At 40.1% G+C, this 23,787-nt stretch overlaps 1 protein-coding gene and 1 long non-coding RNA gene across 2 annotated transcripts in view; both read right to left on the bottom strand.

Moving 5' to 3' along the window:
• The window catches only part of TNFAIP8 (TNF alpha induced protein 8), a 63,546-nt gene that overhangs the window by 37,855 nt on the left and 1,904 nt on the right, over window positions 1-23,787 (bottom strand). The window lies entirely within an intron of this gene.
• Window positions 1,561-23,126, bottom strand: LOC311426920. Its single transcript, XR_014687113.1, has 3 exons — window positions 23,041-23,126; window positions 2,056-2,104; window positions 1,561-1,626 (listed from the first exon to the last, which is right to left on the bottom strand). It is a non-coding gene; the product is annotated as an uncharacterized lncRNA (long non-coding RNA).

Raw genomic sequence — 23,787 nt, forward strand, 5'->3', positions numbered from 1 at the left:
TCTGAGCTTCTTTCAGGCTGCAGAGTGCAGCCGTCAGATTCTCCAAGTCCTTGATGGAGTCCGTGACTCCTACACCTCTCGAACAGCAAACTCGAAGCATGAAGATCTGCTGTAACAGCAGCACAGTCAGCTTTCTTATTTAAGAAAGGGAAATTTTAAGCAACAAGGCTATTTAATATAAATGGGCAATAACAAGTTGTGAGAATGCCATTGAAGAAGGACTGTCAAACCGCGTGAGGGCAGGCAGGCTCTGCAGCGGGATCTGGGTAGGCTGGATCCATGGGCCATGTCCAACCACACGGCGTCCAACAAAGTTACGTGCCAGGTCCTGCACTTGGGTCGTAACAACCCAGTGAAGTGGTATAGATTTAGGGAAGAGTGGCTGAAAAGCCGCCCAGCAGGAAAGGACCTGGAGGTGCTGGTCAACAGCCAGCTGAACGTGAGTCTGCAGTGAGCCAAGCTGGCCAAGGGCATCCTGGCCCGTGACAGAAATAGCATGGCCAGCAGGACTAAGGAACTGACTTTTCGCTTGTATGCAGCTCTGGTGAGGCTGCACCTCAAATACTGTGTTCAGTTTTGGGCCCCTCACTACAAGAAGGACATTGAGTTGCCCAGGTATATACAGAGTGGCAGTGAAGCTGGTGAAGGAACAGAACAACAAGGCTTATGAGGAGTGGCCGAAGGAACTGGGGTTGTTTATTCTGGAGAACAAGAGGCTGAGGAAATACCTCACCACTCCCTACAACTACCTGAAAGTAGGTTGCAGCGAGGAGGGTGTCAGTCTCTTTTCTCAGGCGACAAGTGATAGGATGTGAGGAAATGGTCCCAAGTTGCGCCAAGGGAGGTTTAGCTTGCACATTAGGAAGAAACTCACCATGGAGGGGATGGCCATGCACTGGAACTTGCTGTTGAGGCATGTGGTGGAGTCCTCGTCCCTGAAGGTAGTTAAGAGACACGTGGACATGACACTAAGGAACACGGTTTAGTGATGGGATGTGGTATGTCAGGCTGATAGTTGGACTTGATGGTCTTGAAGGTCTTTTCCAACCTATATGATTTCTAACCTGTTAGTTTTGACAGAAAATAATTAAAATTTACTATGATAATCTGTGGAGTAGCTTGGAAATGGAATTTTTATTACAAAACACAAAAATACTTAGAGATTTTTGCCAAAAATCCAGAATAAAGACGTCAGTTATTTTTTAACATCAACAGCAATGAATTGATAAAGTCACTGAGTTATGCAGTAAAACCATGTGAAAACTGCACTTCCCAAGTACTCCATATAGGTAGAATATGGTGATATTCCTAATTTCTGACATCCTGAAGTAGCCTTCCACAACCTTCATAGTAATACAGAAACCTGGAGAACCTTGAGAACCTCTGTCAGATTCCTCAGTCTTGTCACCGCACATTTCAGCAATTTTGGTAAAGACCCTGGTCCTCCTCCACCAGGAATAAGTCCTCCTTGCTCCAGATTTCCCCTCAGTTCTCAGGGGTCTGGTATTTCTGAAGGCCAGTCCTACTGGTAAAGACAGTGGCAAAGAAGGTAGTGAGCACCTCAGACTTTTGTTTGTCACCAGTTCCTGTGCTCCATTTAGTGGCAGGCTCACATTTCCTCCAGCTCTACATTAGAAAAAAGACAAATTGCTCACAGCACTAGAAACCCCCCAGTTAATGCATCATTTCAAACTGAAGGGTTTGGCTGGGTGATCAAAAGGTTCTGGGAAGCATACACATCAGCAGCTTTTGTCACTGTGAACCTCAACATTTTTGAAACACAGCTTTACTAAGAATTGCATTTCATCCCAAATGCTTGAAGTTTTCCTCGCTTTAAGTAATCATTTGTCATCGCAAAGAGCAGCTGTACCAGATCAGACCAGAGGTCAGTTTTTCCAGAACTCTGCCTCCAACAATGGCCAAAAGCAGGACAAACATGAGACATCTACAGCAATATTGCCACCAGCCACCCTTACGACCAGACGCAGCTCAGGAACCACATAGCAGAACCTGAGCAAGAATTAGAACAAATAAGAAATAAAAACAGATACTCACAAAAAGTATAAACAGGAAGGATGAAGAATACTTTTGAAAGTTCATAAATCTGTAACAGGAAATACATTTCACCACTAATTAGGGTAAAGCTTTTAGCTCGTATAATGTGTAAATAACAGAGGACAACATCATATCAATCACTAGGGATATGACAACATTTACTTAAGGTGTTTACATAGGAACTACTCGTATACTCAAACATCAGTTCAAGTTTTTTCATATCTTCACTTACAAATGCTTAATATGTTATTTGCTGATTATAGTCACAGTATCAACCTATCTGCATTCCTTAAATATTACTACTTTGTGGAATTAAGCAGAACAATGTATTAAGGTACCAGACCCAAAGATGTTATTAGACTTTAAGGACTGGCACTTAATTTGTTTTAACTCATTGTAATTAAGGGTCCTAGTATATAAGAGTTATCTACTTAAATTGTAGAAGTAAACATGAAATTAGAACAAAAGTTATACTAATTAACATCCTAACTTGTAAGGCATTCAAAATATCTACTTTCGTTCATTTACATCAGCAAAAAAAAAAGAAGCTACCAAAACTACTATGGTCTCATCTTTCTCTCTCTCTCTCTTTCCTTCTTGCTTTAAAGAGAAAAACTAGTCCAGGAACTGTTGTGATGTTATATATTAACTCTGAGGGCTGAGGACTGTGCTGCAGTTGTTACATCTCTCTCTCTACCAGCTGGTGATTAAGGACCGTGGACTTCAATAACCTCACCATGTTTGTCTTGCAAATGCGTCTGAGAAGCCCCAACAACCTCTCTTGACAGGCAACAAACAAACCTGGATCGAATCTGCTTGGATCTACTTTTTAGAAACAGCATTGCAAAATAATGCCAGGTTACGTGGGCTCTGGGGCAGTTCACTGAGTTTCTACACACCTCCTGGGATGTTCAAAGGGCTTTCAGAATTCCCTAGAACAGATACAGAGACGCCCACAATGCAGTGGAGCACAGAAGACACTCCAAAATCTTCAGCTGAAAATGACAAGCAAAGCAATTTCACTGCTTCTGTTTTGTCATGAATTTCTGAATGATCTTTCTGGGAGGCAGCAAAGTGAAGCATCACTTCTCCTACAAACCCAGGGTGGTTCTTCAGCTAGCCCTGTGACTCAGGACTCTGAAACGTTTGTCCCTGTAGAAAGAATTGTGCAGGTTTAAACATCCTCTTCATAATGAGCAAAATTGTTAATCCCAAAAATCCATAAACAGTTTGTGAGGAAATCTGCCTATTCTACTGCAGAACCCATTTTATGGGATTTGTTAATCTGAGCTGTTGAGTAATACCATGCACGCATCCTATCAACTTGGAGGATGGCACACACGTACTTGTTTCCAACGGCATCTATCTATGTTAGTATGTCCAAATCCTTCACAACAATACACCGGATAAATAAGGAGCATATTTTCTGGATTTTTTACATAGTCAGCTGGATGGCAGTTTCCAAAGATACAACAGATACTGATCTAATTCACAAAGCTTTTAACTGTTCCACTTAAAGTTCAAAGAAAATGCTGAAATGTAAGACAGCCTGAACGACTTCTTTCATAATCTAGAAGATACAGGATTCCACATTATTGCGGTTGTTTGTTTAAATCTTTAAGATACACTCTTCCAATAATATTCTGCATGATAGAGGGAAGATACTAATTATTCTTGTAATTTTACACCATAGCCACTATACACTGAGCGTATCACATCAAATAACCTGTATTTCATCTTCAACTCAGAAAGCCATCACGTGAAACAAAATCCCACTTGAAGAAATGACAGTTGGTTTTGGTTCTGTTTCTTTTTTTTCTTAATGTAAACACATTATATGACATATACATTTGACTATAACAAAGTAATCATAGGTGAAAACATACAGCCAAACAGGTTTTCATACTTAAGTTAGCTTTGCTTTGGTTTTGCATATTGATTCATTGTTAAAAAAAGACTTCCTCATTAAATTAAAAGAATTATTTTCCCTTCTCTTTATGATGGTTAAGAGAAGTCATTTGCTGCTAAATACATCATAGTATGCAATAGAGGGTAAGCTGTTCAATTTCTTACCAGAATGCTATGCTGCAAAGTTTAACAACACATTCATCAGTAAATAGATATGGAAAGCGCTGAACATGTAAAAGAAGAATTTGAACCAGTGGAAGAGGTTAAGCTTCTTCCTAATAATAGTAATAAAAGAGCTAAGTGTAGTTGTTAGAAGATTCAGATATTTCATTCATAGCAGCTTCCAGCAGCATTAAATTTTAATTTAATGAGGCTTCAGATGGGAGGTTTGAGTTCAAGGGGAATGAACTAATAATTGACAATAAGCCCTTGAGAAGACTACTTTGGGCATGAAAATTTAATCCTTAATTTTGGAAGTAAAATTAAAATATTTGCTGTATAAAGACTTGAGTAGACTCTCTCTATCTTGAGTAGACTTTCTGGATTTTCAGATCAAAGTTATTTAAGATTTACCCTTCTTGCTGCCTTACAGGTGAGTAAATAGATCTGTACTGGGTCTGGCTGGTATGGAGTTAACTTGTTTCAGGGCAGTCCCTTGGGAGCTTCATTTTGGATCTGTGACCAAAGGTGTGGGTAACAGCCGTGTTTTGGCTCCTGCTGAACAGGGCCTGCCTAAAGGACATCTCAGTCTCGCTCTGACCAACAAGGAGGAGGCTGGGAGGGGATGCAGTCGGGACGGCTGACCCCGATGGCCGGAGGGACATCACCAACCACGTCATGCCGTGCTCAGTGAGGGAACGGGGGTGGCAGGGAGTTTTTCCAAAGTAACCTTTGCCCCAGGACTGGCTGAGCATCAGTCTGGTGGTGGTAAAGGATGGCTTCTGCAAACACTTTTTTTTTTTTTTCTCCTTCTCTCCCCTTCACCTATTAATCTGTTTTTATTATAAGGTTTGTTTCTCACTTTTGCCCTTCTTATTCTCTGCCCTGTCCACAGCAGGGAGGGACTATGTGGGCACTTAGCTGCTGGCCAGGGTCACCCCACCACAAGAAGGAAAGGCCTAAAAGCTTCATTAGCAGACACCAGTCGTACTACTAGCAGTACACACCACCCTCCGCGGCTCTGCCGACATCTCAACTGCTTTTCAGCATCTGCTGTCTCTCTATGGCATGCAACTTCATTAATATTTTTGATTAATGAATTTGGGGAAGGTAAGATCATGATTGTTGTTTTAAAAAGAAGAACAAAACCAGGAAAATCCCTCTTAAAAAAAAATAGGATGTTTTGTCACCCAAAATAATTCCTGTCATGCCATAATTTTGATTTTACATGAATAGTGATACCTGAGGAAACTGGCAGTATGAGTCTATCAAGCAGCATGAAAAAGCACGTACATTAATAACACTTCTTGTTCTGCATTTCACCAACTACATTACACATCTTCTTGTTCACTTTCCACCCAAGGATATCAGATGATCAGAAAACATTAAGTTTAATTACCGAATACATGATTTAGATATTTACTGCTTGCGACAACTGTGTGTGCAGTTGTAATCTGCCTTCTTTACTTTGAACTACCATCAGTAAATATCTAAGCCTGCTCAAGACTGTCATGTAAGGAATCCTTAAATAACATAACCTTCAGCTATCTGTTAAAGAAGTTGGAGAAAATCCTGAACAGCAAAATCAGACATCTATGGCTAAAAAGCTTTCAACACTCTGGTTCAGCAAATAATCTAATATAACTAATACAGGGAAGCAAGTCATAACATATTGGCTTCTGTGCATCATCTTGATTTGTTGAAGCACCTCTTCACAAATAACACTATTTTGGGTGACCTTCAGTGTTATGGCTTTTACAGAAACAGAGTAAGAATAACTGCAGCAAATAATTCAGAATCCAGTCTAACCAGTTTAAGGAAAAATATCATTTTAACTTTTGCTTTTAATTTGAAAAAGATACTGCAGATTAGAACTAAACAGGACCTCTTTGTATTCCTTGGCTGACATTTTTAAAAGATTAAAAAATCCCAGTGCTTCCTCCACATATACTGACTTGTGTAAAAGCTACACAGAAACAATTAAACAGCTGCTAAAGTGTATTTTTTAAAACTGTGTATGACTACTAGTCCAAACACATGAACACTTTGACACACATATGTATGCCAGCCACACTTCTATTCGCTGAGATGTTCACACAAAGCGCTTGCCTAAGACACAATATCCACATGTGGATTGCAGATGCTGTTTTGGCCCTTCTCATATACGTACTGGAATGCAATCCTGCCTCTGCTCACAATGAATAGATGGCTATTCATAAAAGCTAGCTAAATATGAAAGCAGTGGGCATAGATAAAGAAAAGCTAAGATTAATGAAGAAATCTCAGTGTCCTGCATCCTTTGTTTCCTGTGTATCTATGGTACTTCATAATTCCTGGGTCAAGTTCCTTGGATTCCGAGGTAAATCTGTCACTTTACTGTGTCAAGTTGTACTGACAAACGCCAAACACTACAACTGCACAACACACACTTCATGATCATAACAAAGGCCTGGTTGGAGACAGCCTTGGCTGCAGTGACCATGAGATGATGGAGTTCAGGACTGAGCGTGGAAGAAGCAGAGCAGCAAATAGGATTGCAACCTTGGATTTCAGGAGAGCATCTTGGACCTCTTCAGGGACTTACTTGGAGGAGTCCCATGGGTTAGGGCCCTAGAAGGCAGGGTGGGTTCACGAGAGCTGGTTACTATTCAGACATCACCTTCTCCAAGGTCATGTCTATGAATAAAAAGTTAAGTGGAGGGGGCAGGAGACCTGCATGGATGAGCAAGGAGCTCCTGGCAAAACTCAAACAGAAAGAAGTATATGGCATGTGGAAGATGAGACAGGCTACTTGGGAGACATTGTCAGAGTGTGCTGGGATGCAATGAGAAAGGCTAAGGCCCATTTGGAATTAAATCTGGCAAGAGATGGCAAGGACAAGAAGGGTTTCTTCAAATACATCAGTAGCAAAAGGAAGACTGAGGAAAATGTGGGCCTGCTGCTGAATGCTTAACCAACCTGATAGCTTTCTGTGATGGGATGACTAGCTGGGTAGAGGAGGGGAGAGCAATGGATGTTCTCTACCTGGACTTCAGCAAGGCTTTCAACACTGTCTCCCCTAACATCCTCATATTCAGCCTCAGGAAGTGTGGGATGGATGAGCGGACAGTGAGGAGGACTGAGAACTGGCTGGACGGCAGAGTGATGAGCAGTGCAGTCTAGTTGGAGGCCTGTAGGTAGCGGAGTTCCCCAGGGGTCAGTACTGGGTCCAATATCGTTCAACTTGTTCATCAGTGACCTGGATGAAGGGACAGAGTGCACCCACAGCAAGTTTAATAATAACACAAAGCTGGGAGGAGTGGCTGATACCCCAGAGGGCTGTGCTGCCATTCAGAGGGACCTCCACAGGCCGGAGGGTTGGGCCGAGAGGAACCTCATGAAGTTCAACAAGGGCAAGTGCAGAGTCCAGGCACCAGTACAGGTTGGGGGCTGACCTGCTGGAGAGCAGCCCTGAGGAGAAGGACCTGGGAGTCCTGGTGGACAGCAGGCTGACCACGAGCCAGCAACGTGCCCCTGTGGCCAAGAAGGCTGACGGGATCCTGAGCTGCATTTGGAAGAGTGCTGCCAGCAGGCCAAGGGAGGTGATCCTGCCCCTCTACTCAACCCTGGAGAGGCCACACCTGGAGCACTGTGTCCAGTTCTGGGCTCCCTTTTCACAAGAGACACAGATCTGCTGAAGGGAGTCCAGCAGAGGGATATGAAGGTGATTAGGAGACCAGAGCCTCTTATGAAGAAAGGTTGGGAGAACTGGGCCTGTTTAGCCTGGAGAAGCAAAGACTGAGAGGACATCTTATCAATGTATACAAATATCTGAAGGGAGGGTGCCAAGAGGACAGGCCCAGACTGTTTTCAGTGGTGCACAGTGACAGGACAAGAGACAACGGGCACAAACTGAAACACAAAAGTTCCAGCTGATTACGAGAAAAGACTTCTGTACTGTGAGGGTGACAGAGCACTGGCACAGGTTGACCAGAGAGGCTGTGGGGTCTCCTTCTCTGGAGATATCCAAAACTCCCCTGTACACAATCCAGCTTTAGATGATCCTGCCTGAACAGAGCAGTTGGGCCAGATGATCTCCAGAGGTGCCTTCCAACCTCAGCCACTCTGTGACTCTGTGGTTAAGCATGTAGCAAGATCGGCAAGATCATTCTTCTCCAGGCTAAAAAGGCCCAGCTCTCCCATCCTTTCCTCAGCTTTTTCTGAAACACAAGCTAACATTGGAAAAAGAACACCAAGCTGTATTCAAATACTTACTATTCCAAATAAAATAAAATAATATATATATATATACACACACACACACACTTCAAAAACTGGCTTAAAGAGAACCAAACACTTTTCCTAAGAATATTTAATAATCCAACTACTGTACATAACTTCCTTTAAAAAAATCTTATAAACTGATGTTAAGTATATCGATATATGCCTGAATAAATTATGTGTTAAGTTTCTAGGAAAACTAGAAAACAGCAAATGGAATGAACAGGAAATGAAAAATATGACAGAAGCATCCATAAGTCTAGTTTACAGCAGCAGCTCAGGTTATGGAAAGCTTTTTAAGGGGAACAAGGTTAATAAAACCAAGATATAATTCAGAAATGGCTATCATCTCAGAAGTAGGTTACGTGAAAATAGCCTGTCTTTGCCTCTAGACTTGTGGAAAGCTAATCGTGAAAAACAGATGACAATTAAAGTGATGTTGGACAGTGGACTTACTAAAGGAATAATGATTACAGGCAGTACTGGAAGGGCAAGCATCAAGCTAACCAAAGGTTTCTTGTAGAGTTTAGGTAAAGCTAAACTTTGCAACCTATGTAACCAAAACTTCACTAATGAACCTTGTCTCAGAAGAATTTAAGAGTTTGCGTGATGCCTCCCACAAAGATGAGAGATATCCATAATACAGAAAGGCAAACAATGCAGAAGAAAGTGAATAAATCTGAGCAGGCCTTGTTTCAGTGAAAGGGGATACATCCCATGTAAAGTCAGAAAAAGACACTTTCATGAATGCAAACTTTTAAGCATTACCTCCAAATGTGGTGGTTGCACCATTCCCAACCCTTAGAAATACTACACCAACTCAGTCTTCTCCTCCCATCCTAGCCTGCACTCACACAAGGATTTGTTTAGCTCAATAGCAGACTGAATTGGAAAACTGATTCACAGAAAAAAAAAAAAAAAAAAAAAGATGGGAAAAAAAAAAGGCTAACCAATTTCCTGATGGAGTTCCTCAGTCTGATGAACATGAATGTTTCTGCTGACACAAGGAAGAAAGCAACATGAGCATGAGAGCAGGACTGAATGACATTTTTGGCAGACAAAGATGTGTTTGAAATTAGTGCTTACCAGCTTGAACCCTTCAGCAAAGAGAGCCTATCATCAACTAGGAACAAAAGGAAAAGATCCCATGTCAAAGGATCATGATGAATCAGTCAATCTGTTATTATTTGAAAAAAAGATAAGAAAACAATGGTGTGATGCACAGACTCCCATGTGCATACAAAGGATGATGCAGACACTTGGTATGTGGGTAAACAGTAAACCACAGCTTGAGCTCTTCTACTGAAACCCACAAAAGGCATGAACTGCGTGGGTTTAGGATGCCTTGTTTCTTATCCTGTATCCCAATGGTAAGCAAATATCATAATCCCTTTAAACAATTAGAGACCACATAGGTCAAAAAATGGTTTCAGTCATCTGTTTTCTTGAAACAGAGGTTGAAACAGAGCTTTCATGAGGTTGAAACTTTATTAGCTCGCATTAGAGTATTTCCTTCAATTATTCAGCCCTCAACCACAGCTACCAGTCCACTGCCCTGTCTTTTTCTGTCATGCCTAATCTTTCACTGCTTGATTACACAGACACCCCTATATTTGAAGTAACAAACACACACACACACCACAGTCTTCCAAAAATACCGTGTTTGGACACCGTATTTTTCAGCCCAGATTTCCATTACTTTCACTCAGGCATTAAGGGTGCTTAGTAATTAAGGGACATTATCAGTCCTGAAAAGCTCTGTTTAGATATGTCATAGTACTTTGTATCAACCTGCCCTGCAACCCTCCTGCCAGCATTTTGACCATCTCAAGACCTACTTTCTGACCTCATAATTGGTCTGTCATTACACCATACCTGTCCTGTCAGCACTGGTGACAGATCCAACATCCCTTTTGTTTTTGCAGCCATCACATTCATGGCAAAGCACACAGCTATCCCAGTGGAGGAAGGCCTGCACAATCCTCACCCCATAGCCCTCCCTTGAGGCTCAGATACTTGCAGCTACCAAATGTTGTATATTTTTAATATAATGAATCATTACTGAGTTTCTCTCCTGCTGACTGGATGTCTGTGTTATTAAACGGAGCCTTCTTCCTCAAATTGACTCTAGACTAGCAGCTACCTCTGCTGCACTTGCTCAGGGCAATCCCTGTTCAAGATGGTTAACTTCACCTGCCCGAAGATTCTCCACCATTCTTCCAATTAGCTTGAAAGGACAAATGCGGTCAACATTTGCTGATGAGTGGTCGGTGCTGTTTCTCACACAGAGAGTGAAGAGGCCAAACACGTCGCACCTCTTTTTGTTTCTGTCAGGACTTCACAGCTGTGAGCATGCACCAAGGCTGAACTCCCCCAGGAGCTCTGAGCTCCGTATGCCCTCATGCTCTAAAAGCATCTGCTACACCACCACACGCTGCTCAGAGCAGCTTTAACAGCTAAGCAGGAAAAAACATATCTTGCCATATGTTTGTTGGCAATGTGCACAACAACCTGATGGCAACACGGCCAGGCAAGCCTGCATGTTGACAAATAGTTTTCCACGTGGTACCCGACATGCTACCACAACACGACAGGTAATGCCAGGGTATGTCTATACCTTGTACCTGTAGCATCAGAAAATCCTTAGTTCATGAGCCCACCAGTGTCTGTGTCCAGAAAGATGAGAAAAAATAAAATTGTAATGAGAAACATTTCCAGCAGAGAGAACTCTACCTAGAGGTGCTATTTATGAAATACACATATCTCTGTTTGTAAATAAGTATGCATGTATCTACACTGACTAGCACTCCAGTCACCCCGTTCCAGAGAACAGAATTCAAAGCAGATGAAATGCAAAGAGAGAGATATCAAGGGGAGGAAGTGCACATCCTCTAGCAGCAGGAAGAATGGTTTGGGATATTTACACTTTGAACAAGCAAGCTCATTCCAGAATACCTAAGCTTATAAATACATCCAGGGGTTGAACAGCAGGTGAAGGAATGAATTATTTCAGCTCACAAGCTGATATGAAAACAAGGTAGAACAGACCAGCCACAAAATACAAACAAAAGCTTAAAGATCAGAAGCCTCCAGTAGCAGAAAACTCTCCCAGCACATACAGAGGGTGCCAACACATGAACAGAATTAAAATGAACTTTGACCATGATATGAGACACAGATGCATGCTAGAGCGGGGACCTGGAATTTGTGATTCAGAAGGCAGGCTTCTTCAGAACTACTCACCTCTCCTTAAAGCACAACCTCCACCCACCTAATAAAGTTAGCATGAACATCTCTGTGTGTGAATGCTGGTCCTGTGTGCAGGACAAGGACAATAGCAAAAGACCTCTTTCTTATAAACATTATCAAAAATAATAATAATAGAGGATGTCTTAATAATGAAAGGCAAAGATGCTGGCAAGTGTCAGCTCATTTCAGGTAAACAGCACAAACATTAGCAAAAAATATTTGTCATGCATCCCAAGGTGACTAGCAATAAAACATTAGAAATTTGTTTATACACAAAAGCAGACAGTATTCAATATACTAACAATTTTATTTTTCAAAAATTGCACAGCCTTAGTTAGCAGAACTAACGAAATTGCCCATCATTAATTTGATTCTCATTCACATTTACTTGATATTATGAATGTTACTTTCGGTTAAATTTCTTTAAACTCAACTTCCTATAAAAAATCATTGTTTAATACAGCCGTAAAGACTTTTCTACTTTTGCCCTGTTAAAAATATTTTAACAGACATCAAATGATATACTTTTAGCTTCTTCTTTGAGGAAAGAAGCTTGAGATGTGACCTTTTTTACAACTTCTATTTGAAAAGCAATGGAAAAGAAGAAGCTGAGTGAAAGTGGCAGATGATTGCAGCACGAGAGCTGGTTTCAGCCTATGCCAGGGAAAGCTTGTGCTGGTATTAACATGCATTGTCTAAAGCAGTTTCTTAACAGTTTGGATTCCTGGCTTCAAACTCTCCAGTAAGAAAAATAATAGCAGTCACTAGGGGATTTGCTGCCTTGCATACTCTCTACAACAAATACATTAAATATTTTGCAAGAGCAAATATCTTGACTTCCTAGAATGTGCTGTAACTGGTCATATTTACCACCAGCTAACATTAGCAAAGCTTGATGCGTTCAAAACCAAAACTTACTTATTTATGAAATGGCTGTTGATGAAGTGTGCTTCCTTACAGCTCTACGCTGTAAGCCATATGCCGTAGTTAACACAAGGAGGTGCTTAATTGCCATTCTGAATTACTGGTAGAACTTAACTCTAGGCTACTCAAATAACTTGGCAGCAGGGTTACAGATCTCCATAATTTTAGCTCTGAAAAGCATGTTCTCAATCGGAGCACGCTACCTGAGCGAGCACGAAGAGCCGAAAGCTCAGACTTCCTGTGGCTGATAACGAAAGAGGTGCTCTCGCTAGGTCAGCCCCTGCAGCAGCACCTTCCCATCCAGACTAAACTTTCATCTGTGAGTGGCACACGTGGGGAGTCACTGCCTGTGTTCCCACAGTCAAGCTGTGTTTTACACATAAACGGAGGTTGCAGAAAAATTAAAAAATAATACTTTCAAGAATGTACAGAATTGATCCGAGAGGAAATCAATACATTTTCTGCATATAAAAAAAAAAAACATATTTCCTTTATAAGGCCTAGTACTCTGGACTGACCTGTTTTTTTCTCCTAAGCAATAACAAAATTTCATAAATTCATTATGTGTGCATTCCCTGAAAACAATATAGACTGGAAGGTTTTAAAGCAGGATAACTTGTGATTTTCATTAAAGAGCCTTCTCCTCTTTTTGGTACCAGCTACTGCACACCTGTAATACTTTAGCAGCAGAATGATAAGGGGAGTGATAAGAGCCATAAATGTGTTAATGTGCATGCAAAATAATCTAAACCAAGTAGAGGGAAAATTAGAAGATGTAAGCTGACTGTTTTGCATTTCCTTCATTATGACAAAGCAGCTATGAAAAGAGCACAAACAGAAAGCTCTGTGTACTTTAAACACCAGAATAAATATCACTTAGTACTATTTTCAGTTCCTGAAAATAGATTTGTCAAAAGACTGACAGTTAACGTTTTGTATTTAGAAAGATTAGAAATATGCCAAAATGGTATTAACCTTGGATTTCTAAACACTAAATTAGGATACCTAAGAACACTAAATAAGATAATGGGAATTCCTTAAACCGGGATAAATCTGGGAGCACACAGACAAGAAAAGCAAAGTGAGTCCAACAGAATGCTGCAATTATCTCTGTACTAAGCGTTTTTCCAAGAAAATTCAGGGATGAAGTTACATTAAAAAATAAAGTTAAAAAAAAAAAACATAGAGTCTGTATATCTCAGCCAAGTTATTTCAGTCCTACAATGATACAATTAAAGAAAGTAAAAAAAAATTCTGAGAAGCAATTTAAGTTGTAATCCTAAACACTGTAAAGCTTTAAACACAGTAACTTCTGTATTTTATTAACACAGAGGAGAACACTGTTCAGACAAACTACACTTACTCAATACAGAAGTATGTACATGCAGTTGTTACAGAGAAACGTAGAGAAACCTGTGAGAATGTGGCATTCTGCAAAAATCAGAAGAAACGCAAACCGTATGGGGAAAGACAACTTTTGAAGCAATTTTCACTTTATGAATCAATGCAATAAACCAGTAGTAAAACCAAGTGTCTGAGAACTGTTTCTGTTTATAGGGACATTTAGCTTGGTATGAATTAACTTTTAAATTGTGCTTAAAGGTGGTTGTGGGTCATATGACAAAAACTTTCCAAATTATACTCTCTATCAAATGCTGCCTGTTACTGAAAACGCCTCATCTAAAAGACTGTAAAACACAATGGAAATCAATGTGGAAGAAAGCTTAACTAAAACAGAAGTCTGATCTCTTTCACTCGTGTTGCATGAAATGAGCTTTAACACGTCACAGAGGATGTTTCCACCCACCAGACTGTTCTTCAGCTTGGTTTAGATTTGTTCAAAAGAGTCTCCACTTCAACATCCATAAACGCATTTAACCTCGATCACACAACCAGCTGTACAGCCTCCAGCAATAATTCACTTACACACCTCTACTGTCAATAAAAGATCCAGTGTGCTTGAAGCTGAGCCCGTTTTCCCTTCGTGACAATTACTAGGTCAACTTGAGCTGCTTTCATCTTCACTCTTCAGCCATCTCTGGGGCTTTTGTGGAGAAGAAAAGCACAGGAAAGATGAACTTTGTACACGTCCTGGATGAAAACAAGAGGAACTGCAAAACTCGCTACTCAGAGTAAACAGCTAGTGTACACACGGAGGGATGAAAAAAAAAAAAAAATCACAAGAAAAAAAACACCTTTTTGTTCCTTTTCATTGTGTCCTTCAGTCACTGTATGAACAGTGAGTTCTAACAAGACGTGCTGCAAGAGTAGATGGGTGTAAACTTCATTTAATCTTTCTCTAGCTTGAAAGTTTGCTTCCTTCAGAGCACTGAAAAATAGAGGGTACAAAGGGCAGGCAAGTCTTCCCATAGTTTTTGAATTTCATCTTCTTATTTCACCAGCTTCTGAAAGAATACCTTCATTAATTTATCTTCCAATTTTCTCTCTTTATTAAGTTGTGCTACAGTCTGAAAAAAGTCAGACCAATGATAAATTGCACTGATTGGCAAACAGCCTTGTGTTTCCCACTTGAAGAGTCAAAAATACTCTGTCATTGCCTGTTTATAACTAAAAATTGAATTACGCATAAATACCACATGGAGGGGAAAAAGAAAAAAAGAGGTTATGGTTTTGAAGCACTTGACTGTGCCATTTTTATTCCCTCAAAACAATCTTGCACTGAAAGTTTAACGATTTGGATCCAAGAAGGGAGTTGTTTTATTAGAAGGTGTCACGCATCAAGTATAACAGAGTAAATTTTCCACAATAAGCACCTTCATACAGACAGCTCTTTCCTATTTCAAAGCTTAATGCGTTAAGTTTTCAGATACAGGAGCCTAACTTGTGGACACAAACTGCCTGGTGCCATGCTCTGCTGCGGTCTCTGCAAAAACCACAGTTCCCAAAATTAATAGGGGCTGTGGGAGCCCCCAGTCCTCCCCCAGCACCCACCATATGCCTTCACTGCCTTCCACACCACACATCTCTTAAAACTGCCATCAGACAGAAGGGATCCAACTGGGTATGCCTGGGAAACGACTTTTGTCCCAGCCCACGAGATGCTTACTCTACCACCAGGCTGCCCAGACAGGCGGAGATGGACGTGCCAGCCAGGGAAATGCCATCTAATTGCCACTTGAGAGCAATTTGCTCCTCGTGCAGACCCATTTATGGGATCTGGTTTTCAGCTGCTTGCGAAGGACTGCCACACCACGCTCGGATGACCGGCACTGGTGACAGCACCAAGTGGTAAAAGATGCTCTGAGGCCTTACATAGCGAATGGAGCTTTTTAACTGAAAATCTTCTTTTTAACTGAAAAATCTTACAGGGTCTAGCAGGTCTCTGCATGTCTGTTTTTTGAGAAATATTGTTTTCCTTGTGCTTTCTGTTAATTAAACAGGGTGAGTGTCAAGTGGGGGTTATCCAGTGAACATTGGTTTCCCCAGCTCTGACTGCAGAGGCCTTCTGCTCTCTGGGTGTACAGCTTTCACCAAGCGGCACTCACCCCGCAGTCTGAAACTTTTAATTACAACACAGTAAGGTATAAACAATCTTAAGGTACTCTATTTTCATGGGTACCCTTCAGCCACACGAAGCAGCTGAATGAATTACCTCCAAATTAGCCAGGCACAGAAGTGTCGCCCTTGAGGGGAACTGCGTGAGTGGAATTTATGCGAGCAGAGGAAATCAGGCAAGTGGCAGCAATTAACAACGTGCTCACATCCCTCGGCGTGCGTACAGCCTCAGAAGATTCGCACTTAGCCACCCAGCTGGATGCAGGAGAGACAATCACCCCCGTTTGGCACTGGAGCATTGCTAGAGGCTGCTCCCAGTGGGTGACCACAATCCTGTGGCGCGTGTGAAGGCCTGGCGCAGCACTTACCTGGTGCCCACAAGGGCTTTGGGAAAGACACCTCTTTTCTGCCCGTCACTGCTGCCAAACGCTTTTGGTTAGCCTTAGGTTACACTGCTGTGGTGTTATGCAGCTTTTCAGATCAAGGTAAAAAATAAACATACATGAAGTTTTTATTTTAGGTCTATAAATTTTGTTCTCAATAAGTCCTTTTAAGATCCTTGATACTTCTGCTTCTTATCACTATTCCTGTTCTGGATCAAGTTCTGAATTCTCTCCTCCCAGCTAATTATTTAATTATCACTTTGCCCATCTGTTTATCTGTCCATCAACGCATTCATTTCCCTCAAGACACAGAATGCCAATTTTCAGGCTTGTGCTATGACCTCTTATACAATAACATGGTTGTAAAGGCAAACAAAGGCAAAACTGGTCATAACCACACGTTTAGCTGTGGACTTCTTTCAAATGCAGTAAAACTAATCTCTAAAACTAATATATTGCTAAATGGTGCATGCTGTGTTTAAGCTTGGCTAGTACAGAGTTCTGCTTTATTACTATTTTAAACTTAAATCTTAAAGTCCACTGTAATGATACACTCTCCTGCCCCAAACTGCCACCCAACACAACCTCTTGCACTTAAATAGAGAAGAGGGTTGTTGTGTTTTTTTGTTTTGTTTTGTTTTGTTTTTTGACATGGTTTCCTGTGTACACAACAGCAGCACACACTTTTTTAGGTCCCTTCTCCTGACAGATCTTATACATCTGAAGTGTTGGCTTCCCCTCAGTTGGGCTCAAACACTGAGAAAAGATTTTCAAAACACTTTGCTCTCCAATGACTGAAACCTAAGGCCTGGCTTGATACACAGAACTGAACAGTACCTGTAAAACAAGATCCTTAAAAATAAGTCCTACTGAATGTATTCTTGTGTAAAGGTGTTAAATTTTAAACAACCTATTGCAAAACGACCATACTGAAATTCCGTAAAAGTGGAAAACGACAACAACAGAACTACAGGGGAAAAAATATCAGCAGAAAGCTCATTAGAAACCACAGTAAACTAAGTCACAGTTTTTAGGGATGGCAGGTCACATGGCCAGCACTACACAAACTGCAGTTAATGGTCAGGGCCATATTCTATGTCCTTCAGCTTTTGATGTCACCTGGAACATGCCTTCAATAGATGCTTTCATCTCTTTTCATGTGCTCTCTCCTATTCAGCCTCCTGTTTGCAGTGAAAGAACACCTTAGAGGAATAAATAAAGAAAATGTACACAGCATCTGAGCAGCTTCCGCTGAGTTCACATTTAGCACTCATTCTCATCTGTTCCCAGTTGCCCTCCTGGCATCAGCAGCAAAGCTCTTGTTTCTGGTGACTCACAGCTATCCACTCCTGTGTTCAGAATCACTTGTACAGCAAATACCACCAGTAACGCTGCACAAAAGCATTTGGTGGCAATCAGCATACCTTCTGCCTCACTGACCAGCGTGGTGCTCTGCAGACCAGCACAACACAGGTTGACAGCTTGTATTAGAGAAATTTCTCTGCAATGCAAAGATTAGGACAAGGGGCAACAGTTTTAAACTAAAAGAGAGTAAATTTAGGTTAGATGTGAGGAAGGAATTCTTGTCTCAGAGGGTGGTGAGGCACTGGACCAGATTGCCCAGAGAAATTGTGCATTCCCCATCCCTGGAGGTGTTCAAGGCCAGGCTGGATGGGGCTTGGAGCAACCTGGTCCAGTGGAAGGTGTCCCTGCCCATGGCTGGGGGATTGGAATTAGATGATATTTAAGATCCCTTCCAACACAAACCATTCTGTAAGTCCTTGATTAATCACATTTCTGCCATTATTCAATGCTACACGTAACTTTTAAAACAATTTTCAAAAGCTTCCAAGCAAAAAAGGATTTCCAAAGTTCTTAAAAAAAAAAAAAAAGAAAGAAAAAAAGAAAAAGAGATTAATCCAATACATCAAAGTGCTACAGTGAACATTTTAATGGATAACAAATTAAGTCAACGTACCCAGAAATAATCAATTGAATTTACATAAGGTAGGAGATAAGACCTTGATGTGAAACTCACAGAAACAGAAGTATCATGTAAACCATTTTTAGAACACCTTCAATGAGAAACAATTCCACCGACCAATATATTGTCAAATGCTTGGAAAAAAAGGGCTGGCAGCTAGAAAAAGTATCAAGATTTCCATTACGCTGATTACAGTAACAGACCTATATTATCTTATTTCATGATGTTATTTCATCAGACAGGAGGCTAAAGGATTCTGTCATTTAGCCACTTTATTGTTAATATTAAGTGCTACTCAGTGATAGAAAAAAAAAGAAAGCAGTAGTCAAACAGAGGAAAAAGACATTAATTGCCCTTCAATGTGTTTAAATCATTTTGAAACATATATATATATATATATATACTTGGATATATATATCCAAGTACTTTGAAAAAACACAGGAATACATTCAGAATGGAATACATTTGCTACGCTCATCCTGAATCCACTTGAGACTTCAGCAGGAGAGATCCCTACAGATGAACTGCACATTTTTAAAATAGTTGTTTTTACTAACTTAAAAGAAGCACAATAGGGAAAAAAAATAGAAATCTTTAACCTGTCATCTCTCCAGTGCAGATCTGTCTTTTATCTCAAATGCAACAGAGTCAGTTTGTATCACAAGGTTAGCATAAAAATATTAGATGACAGCTTCTAGATTTTGTTACGTAAATTATGCAGCATTCCAAAGACAGCAAAGACACAAAAAAAAAAAAAGCACTCAAGCCATATTATTCCGTATTTCACTGTAATAATAGCCATAACTACACAGCTAAGATAAAGGTTATCAACTGCCTCTTCCAACTTGACTTGTAAATTTTTGAATGGCTAAGCAGAGTCCTAAAACAAGCTTTGCTTTGTCTCTCTTGCTTTACCCTCTATTTACATTTTATTTCTCCTCTCAGAAGTCTTTTACAAAGGATCCAGCCTTTTTAACTTATAATAATTAAGTCCTACATGCCCCTAAGATACCCACTGCTGTTTCCAAAATCATTCCTATCATTCCAAAACGATAGTGCAGTTACAAGTACTAGCAGTACCATAGATAAGACTAAATCTAGACTCCTTGAGGCAGGTTTTATGTCTGGAATCCTAAACACTACAAGCTGGAGGCCCAATAGTAGTAAATTACTTTCTTCAAAATAAAATCAGCAGTTAAAATACATCACTGAGCATGAAGCTCAGGATGTCAACAAACTATCCTCAGAAATGGATTTTTCTTTTAAATAAAAACTCTGCAGTTAGTATTCATGAAGACAGTTCTGTAGACACAAAGATGAGAAAATTTTAAGCAATGTCAGTGTCTATTGACTAAATAAATATTTTTTGATGAACAATTTTTCTTGATTTTTTTTCCACCTTGCAAAGAAACATGAACTACAAAAGTCACCTGAAGCCCAGCTGGTAAAACACAGAATTTGTGGTGCCAGCTGGGGAGGAAGGATGTGGGACAAGCTGAAGATGGGCAAGGGTTTCTCAACAGGACTTGAAAATTACTTTGCACACAAGGGCTACACACATATATGAAACAAATTTTCTTCCACCAAGAAGTCTGCAAGGATATCATAAATGACCACGTATCTAGCTAGAAATACTCTAAACTGGCTTAACAATTAGGACTTAACTACAGGGTTCCTTAACCAGACCCCTGTCTCTATTTTCTTACACCTGCACATACTCAGTACATACTCAGGAGAGTACCACCTGCAGCAGCTAAGACAGAAAACCATAGGTGGCCTCCAGTATCAATTGGCATTTTTCTACAAGTATTTAAGTAATCCACAATCTGAAAAACATTTTGGGACAGACATAAAGATAGGGGTATATTTTAGCCACATCTAACATACTTCATACTAGTTAACCACAATATACTGGAGAGAGCTCTAAAAACTGATTGTTTCATGTAAAACTGCAGTGCTTTATTAATAGTAACTGACATAACAACTTCCTCTTCTTTCGTCAAAGCAAAGAAGCACCAAAAACCCCTGCAAAACTACTTGTATAAAAATAAAACTAAAATGTTTTCAGTGAGTCAAATGGCAATTTCTGACACTGACAAAAAGCTGAATTATATTTTAGGAGCACTTCGTTATTTATGTCTAACAGGAAAAAGGCCTTCTGCTTTATAGAGGACCATTTATGGATAAAAATGAGCTGCTGCCTAACACACATTTTGAAACCTAGTAATCACAAGAAGAGGAAAAAAAAAGATTTTTTCCCACCCTGATTTTGATACCAATGACTTAGTTACACCTTAGATTTGCCCAGACCTAGAGGAAGCACGAAGGTAGGTTTTGTTTCTTTTAGGACTGAGTGAGAGCAGTGATGCGTGGATGTCTGGAAGACTTGGTAACAGAGTTTTGACAGAGAACAGTCCTGATCACCTGAAATTTGGTTTAATTTCAGGATTTCTTGATTGGCTTCCAGAATTTCAGTTGTACTTGCACATAAAATACTTTATTTGGATAAATACTCTGCAATACCCCCAATATATTTTTGATAGGTCAGTATTACCTACCAAAGTCAAAGTGGTTGCCACAGCTATAAGAGAACTGGGTCCAGTACCAGTTTATTTCAACTTGAAACTACAGGGAAATTAATTTTCATGGAGAACCAGAATGCTTACAGACATTGTATTTGCTAATCAATCATTGAAATGTCTTAGCATTTTGTTTGATAGATTCCACTTTAATGTGTTTTTGAACAAGACCATCTCCTTCTTCAGTGCTTCTTCCCCTCATAGGTAAAGTACTTTCTTTCTTGTTAAATACACTAATATTTAACACATCTTCCAAAACAGCCAATTCCATGAAATTACATATTATATCTATGCTGGACTGAATGGTGGGCTTCAAAATTAGTGGTAGCTACATTTTTATTTTTTTTTTTATTTCCTGCACAAATATGTATTCAACCTCAAAGTTCAAGAGGCAAAGATGCTTTCTCAGGATAGACCTTACTATCCCATTTCTCAGTACCTTCCAGTTTAATTTATTCTGTCCTTTTCCACTTATTTCCCACACAGAGCAATAACATGGACTATGGTTGTCTGTTTTGCTTCAGTTCAGCTATTTATGGTGGACAATCTTGAATATATCTGAGCCCCAGCAACTTCTGCAGACAAAGCATCACATAAGACAAATTACACTGTTCTTAAAAAAATATTTGACTAGCATAAAGTTAAACTGTAAATATGAAATGAAGAGACTATAAGAAAGTAAGGCATATACTATTACAAAGTATCGAACACTAGTCACTGTTCTTTAAAAGCTTGCTTTGTTATCCCATTTCCTGAATTGCTCTCTCAAGATCAGCTCCTTAGAGCAGGCACAGCATTCAAACACACTCCCATAAAGCTGTGCTGTTAAAGCAAAAATAAAGTTACAATGCAGCCTTTCACTGTGGAAAGAAAAAAAAAAAAAGAAAAAAGAAAAAAGAAAGAAAAAAATAAAAAGACTGTATTTACTTGAGATAGCTAATTTTGAATAATTGCCACAAAATAATAATTCAGCTACTGACCTGGGTAATAAATATAGAATTCCTATGTCACAGCATTTCCACTGGTTATTTCTGAATTCTGGGACCTCTGGACACATGCTAAATGGACCAAGTATTCCACTGTGGATGCAGCCGGAGCCCAGCCTATTGCTCAAGCCTCCTCCAGATGATTTAATAACTATCACTCACAGCCAAACATGCATCTAAGTATCTACCATTAGAAAACAATGCACCAGCCTGATTTCTGCAGGATAGAGCTGCTGTATTCTTCACTGTGTTATTCCATGAAGAGGAAGAAAACACTGAGTTTTGACAAGTACGTCATATATTTTATATGCTCAAAGCCATTGTAATTCAAGTAAGTCATGAGAGTGGCAAGTTTTGTTGATCCAATCATAGAAGCTGAATTTCACAACTAAATGTTTTGAAAATTTAAAAATACCCGACCCTAATTCTGGAAGAAAAATGAGATCTTAGATTAAACCAATCATACTTATTACTAAAATTCACCTATTATGAAATATGCTTTCATTTAATGAGAAAGCATCAGGTAAAATGCAAATTTTAATAAAGATACCTTCTTTACCTTAATCCTTAGCATGTATTTTAACAACTAATCAATGCCACCTTATGGTTTTATCATCTCAGAGGCAGGTAGCACTTCTGAAGTCTCTAACATCTCTGAAGTCCTTGTAATGTTTGATCAACATCTGAGACACTTACCTTTTACCCTCACTTTTACCCTCTGGGGCTCTAAACAAGAACAGAGTTTAAATTAACAAAGAGCCTTAACTTGCATCATTTAAAGGGTATGCATTTTATCTGATACCTCACACACCTATCTTACTAAATTCAAGGCCACTGTGGAAATCCCACGCTTTATCAGAGTGACAGGAAGAGAGAAGTGGTATTTTGGGTTTAAATGATGGTTTGAATGACCAGTTCAGAAAACAGCACCTGAAGCACACGCTTCTAGTTTAAATCTGGTATTCTGCACCCTGCCCCTTCTCTGAGGCTCATTAGAAATGCTAATGAAACTGGCAAGTGCTCTGCACATCACATACCTCAATCTCACCACACAAAACCCAAACTCCTCAGCAGCGGGTGAGGTCAGTCCATGCTCAAGTTGCAAAAGGCAGCTCTGGTTTGAGCAAAGCATTACATGGGAAGAGAGCGAAAGAACTGCTGGTGAAACTGCTGGCTACTTTGCTGAACTGCCAAAATACCATCTTAACTTCTTTGTGACCACATGTAACATTTATTCCAGGTCTTGTGATCTGAGGATGCTGGAGGCAAAGAGAAATAGACAAGCCATAACTAATTTGAAGCCATAACCACTTTCTTTGATTGCAAAGCCAGTCTCCAATAAAGATGACCAGACCTCCTGCTACATCAGAGCTGAGAATGGATTTTCTTTTCTCTTCTTGCAACCTAACGGACACCAATCCTAAAGGAGTCCCTAAGCCATCTGCCATTAACTCTCCAGCTCTTGGAGCACAACATAATCTACATCAATCTTCCAGACAACAGACGAGAGAATTTGTTGAACTGCGGCGCGTATCGTGGGGATGTATCCCGAGGCACGTTCAGACCTACCTTGCGTACAATCTTCCTGTATTTTTCAGTTATGTTTTCTTTTGTTCATCAGACCAACCTGATACACAAAACCTAACTTAAAAAGAGTAAGAAATTTGTCACTTTGGGAAGATGAAAGTAGTTTGCATGGCCTACCTCACAGAGGGAAAATACAACCAACCAACCAACAACAGCAACAAACAGGAAGAAACTACAAAGGGTGTAAAACAAAACAA

Source organism: Aythya ferina (assembly GCF_964211825.1).
Source record: "Aythya ferina genome assembly, chromosome: Z".
NCBI classification, from domain to species: Eukaryota; Metazoa; Chordata; class Aves; order Anseriformes; family Anatidae; genus Aythya; species Aythya ferina.